Here is a 4,705-nt window from a genome sequence, read left to right as displayed (position 1 = left end):
GGTTGAGAAGCGAGGGGTGAAATTGTGGGACAGGAAGACAAAACTGCATTCCTGTGCTAAGTCAGCTCTTTGGTGGGGGTCTTCAGACAGGCTGCTGTCAGCCATTCTGCGAATTCGGGATCTGAAAAACACTTTAAGCAATTCTTGGGTAAAAAGGTCCAGTGCCAGAGATTCTATCTATAGGAACAGTTAGGGATTAAGTGGTCAGCATGCTACATGACTCTCAGTTACTCAGTAGTTTCAGGGAGGCGGGTCCAAGCGCACCCTGGTCAGTTTCTAACTATAATTCTACCTAAAGCCTGTTGCAATTCTTGTTAACCCTATGAGACTCCCTCTACCAATGGTAGTGGCTCCTGACAGGTGACCTTCTCTCTGGGTTCCAGTGACTTCTCTGTCCCTTTGTCCCTTTAGACCTAGGGGTGGCAGTAGTATCCTACTGTTACTAGCTGTTTAAGGAAAAAAAAAAACTATTTTGTTCTCGGTACATTCAACATGGAACACTTTTGACACAAGATGTGTGGGTTTCCCATACAAAGTAATTCTGACATTAACACCCGGTAGTTAGCACAGACCCCATAGGTTAAGGATTCAGACCCACATGGCTGCCCAACCGTCCCCCTCCCCCCCTTCAGATGCCAACTTGAAGTGGTAGATCACCAGGTTGCCCAACATTTTGTTCAACTTGGCTACAAACTGGAGGTTCCCATGACCCCCTGCTCACTTTCCATCATTTGCTAAAGCAGCTCAAAATTCAGGAAAACAGTTTACTTACAAGATTACTAGTTTATTACAAAAGATATCTTAAAGGATACAAATGAACAGCCAGGTAAAAAGATAAAAAGAATACTAGGGGGAGTTTAGAAAGGTCCCAAGCACTCTCTTGTGACTTCTCTTGCTGATACTTTTGTAAATGTCCCCTATATTAACCGCTCCTCAAATGAACTCTATTTTGATAGCTTTTTGTTTCCTAAGGGACCCTGACCTATCAGAGTTCGGATCGTTTTATTTTGCTAATTTATAGCACCTATTAAAAACAGCAGGAGTAAGAATCCAGTAAAAGTACTTAGGCTTCAAAATACCTGGATGAATTTTGTGAACACGACGAGAACTTTTTTTTTTTTTTTTTGAGATGGAATCTTGCTCTACAGCCCAGGCTGGAGCGCAGTGGCATGATCTCAGCTCACTGCAATCTCTGCCTCCAGGTTCCTGGTTAAGCAATTCTCCTGGCTCAGCCTCCCAAGTAGCTGGGATTGCAGGCACACGCCACCGTGCCCAGCTAATTTTTGTATTTTCAGTAGGGACAGGGTTTCACCATGTTGGCCAGGCTGGTCTTGAACTCCTGACATCATGATCCGCCTGCCTCAGCCTACCAAAGTGCTGGGATTACAGGTGTAAGCCACTGCGCCCAGCCAGAAAGAACTTTTTGAGAATTATTGAAATCACCCTCTGAGTTAAGGAAGCTGTGAGAAACCGTATCTTCCAAGTTCTGCTTCTCCTGGTGCACTCCAGTGTACAAACACATGCTGTCCGTGATGGAGCCTCATTTTACGCTGTTAGAAGACTTACTGTTGAGTCCCTGCTATTATTCAGTTTGTTTCAAGAACTAAGTCTTAACCAAATGGTTTCTACAAAGACTTTGCTTTCTTCCTTTATCCTCCCCCAACCCATCTGCTCTGAAATTGCTTGCTGAATAAAAACTTTGTTAACTCTTGAAGTGGCTTTTCTTCTCTTTGCTCAGAACAGTAGCTGTATTTTTGTTTTCATCTTCTCCCATGTTGCTAAAGAGAAGGATTTCTCCTTTTATTTTAGGAAGAATCATTACATTCTTGTAAACAGAGTCAAAAACAGATTTTTCTGTTGTTCAGTAACTCCACAAATCCCATGAATATCACTTGAAGGCTGCATCCACTGATAGTAGCCGCAGAGGTAGCTTAGGGTTACGTCACATACAATAGACAATGGCACTGAAGCAGAAGAGAGGATATCAGTGTCAAAGAAATATACTGATGGTGTTTAGCTAAAGATTCAAATGGGTATGAGGAATCATAGAAGATGAAGAGGGAGAGGTAGGAAGGTGATTTTACGCACATTCCTGACTTACACATTCTTCACTGACTGATATCCCACAGCAGTGACCTAACTCAGAAGACTCTTTTATATGGAAAGCAACAGTATCAAAGATTTACGGGGCACCCACATACAACAAAATACCAAAACAAAAAGGATAAACAAGAATCTGATTAGTGATATATTGAAAATTATAGGGGAAGACATGGGATGATCTTTTTTCTCTCCATTGTAAAACGTTATGGCAAACATCCCTATAATGTAAAACGGGCTAACAAGGGAAAAGTAAACCAAATTCATTACTATTACATGCACAAGTGTTGACGGAAGCCAGACAAAAATGTGAACTTGAAGAGGAGACAGATGATTGGGCTTAAATATTCTCTTCATGGAAGAGAGATGTATAAACCTGGGAAGTGGGAGACAAACCTTATGGGAAGGTGAGGGACAGGGCTGCATAGAAGCAAAGGTACTCTTAATATGTAGATAGAGTTCCCCAGGTAAATTCTTGGAGCTGCCCTCAGAAGAACAGATAAAAAGTCTCTGAGGTGTGGTTTTTACTCACAGTCTCTTCTCTGGTGGTTGCTCTTTTCTGGTTAGCTGATCAGATCCCTAGGGAAGAAGTCTCAAGCCAACTGCATTTCTTTTGGAAAGAAGCTTTCTTGGTCAGAGAAGTAGATTCCAGAAAGTCCTTCCTTGTGCTTGGGGAGAAGGGAAGAGATGAGACAAGGTTAGAAGAACTTGATTCTGTGGCAACTTCCAAGGCCTTTCAGCCTGTCAAACTGCCAGTCTTTGGGGAATAGAGTTCTGAGCCCCAACAGAACTTACTGTGTGCCAGAAAGGATGAAGAAATGTATTTCCTTGGCTTGTTCTGACATTGTGTAGTTTCTCTTTTAATCCTTAAAAGCACTTGAAAAATTCTTTTTTATGTCTATCAATAAATATTGATGTTATTTCTTCAAAAAAATTGTTTTATTTATGAATAAATAAATACAATTTATTTGTTGCTTCCAATTGTTTTGATGAAATGTGATTTCTTTTGAAAAAACAAATCAGTACTCAAAGGTTTATTTTCCATTCTGCTATTCTCATTTTGTTAGCCAGCTCTTATCACGGACTCAAAATGGGTATAGCAGTACATGCATAAACAGCAATGTCCAGAAGTGAAAAAAGAGGGAAAATAAAAGAAATCCTTGTGTATCATTTAAGATCTAAAAAATCTTTTTCTGAATCCCCAGCCATCTCCTTATGTTTCATTGGAGAATTAGGTCTCCAATGGCCTGAATTAGGTCACATGCTACTTCTTAACCCATTCTGATCAGTAGGCAATGGAATTACCAACATTGGCTTAGTCAAGCCATAATTATCTAATAAACATAATGGGTTATCAAGATCTCTGCCCTGTAGCAAAGGCCAGCCTTTCTCAAAGCATACCTTCAGGGAAAGGAATACTAACACCTAAAAACAGAAGAGTTTCATTAGTAAGAAAAGGGAAATAGCCTTTAAGCAGACAATCACCAATGTCTATAAGAGTGACTGAAAAATCAAAAAGACTATGTAAATGCAAAGGACTATAACTGAGAGAAGAAAAAACTATAATGGAAGGATTTTAAGTAATAACTGTGTTACAGGAAAGGAGCCTCAATCCAGACTCCAAGAGAGGGTTCTTGGATCTTGAGCAAGAAAGAATCCATGGTGAATCTGTAGTGCAAAGTAAAAGCAAGTTTATTAAGAGAGTAAAGTATTGAAAGAACAGCTACTCCATAGACAAGAGTAGGATGTTCCCGAAAGTAAGAGGAGGAACACATCCACCATGGGCACAATGCTTGTTTATACAGGGAGATGTGCTCTGCTACAAGAGTTTGTGATAAGGGATTAATTTTCTTAATCACTATATTTTCAAGAATCGATATTATTATCTTTAAAGCAAAATAAGAATACCTTTGTTCTTCAGATATGGAGATATCTGGACACTCCCAAGTCTGGATCTGTTTAATAAACATTATTAATTTGTTCCCTTACCTGTAAACGTTTAGAGGCTAGGAATGCCTAATTTTCCGGGAATGCAGCCCAGCGGGTCTCAGCCTCATTTTCCTAGCCCTCATTCAAAATGGAGTCACTCTGGTTTGATCACCTCTGACAATTGGGTAGAGGAATTTTTTTTTTTTTTTTTTTTTTTTCCTGGAGAATGACTTTGCTCATTCCCTGGAGAAAGTCTTTGTATAAGCAGCATTTTATCTTTTTTGGAAAAGGAAGGAAGGAAAGAAGGAAAGAAGGAAGAAAGGAAGGAAGGAAGGAAGGAAGGAAGGAAGGAAGGAAGGAAGGAAGGAAGGAAAGGGAAGGAAAGGGAAAAGATGGTGGCTAGAGAATATTTATAATTACATCAAGGAAGAAGAATTGAATTTATTGAATTTATTGATTAATTTCTTTGTTCCGAGTTAATCTGCAACTTATCCAAACTAAGGGTCAAAGATAATCCTTAATTTTCCACTGAGCTGATTGACAAATTATCTTAACAAGATTAAGACTTTAAAAGTAACTTCTGATGTTTCAAAAGCAATAGCTTTTACTGATTTTCAGACATTTGACTGCTGCTTAGGAACCTCTCTGACTTGGAACCTCTGACAAAGTCATTATA

The 4,705-nt window shown here is 39.5% G+C and overlaps 1 long non-coding RNA gene across 1 annotated transcript in view; it reads right to left on the bottom strand.

Annotated features, from left to right (window-relative positions):
* Nucleotides 1–1,869: 1,869 nt before the first annotated feature.
* The window catches only part of LOC103884486, a 71,762-nt gene continuing 68,926 nt past the window's right edge, over nt 1,870–4,705 (bottom strand). Inside the window, exons 4-5 of the long non-coding RNA XR_004182798.1 lie at nt 2,633–2,768; nt 1,870–1,964 (exon numbers count right to left, since the gene is read on the bottom strand). This is a non-coding gene — a long non-coding RNA (uncharacterized LOC103884486). The remainder of the gene's footprint in view (nt 1,965–2,632; nt 2,769–4,705) is intronic.

The sequence above is a fragment of the Papio anubis genome, chromosome 3 (genome assembly GCF_008728515.1).
Source record: "Papio anubis isolate 15944 chromosome 3, Panubis1.0, whole genome shotgun sequence".
Classification (NCBI taxonomy): domain Eukaryota; kingdom Metazoa; phylum Chordata; class Mammalia; order Primates; family Cercopithecidae; genus Papio; species Papio anubis.
This window is presented reverse-complemented; position numbering and strand designations above follow the sequence as displayed.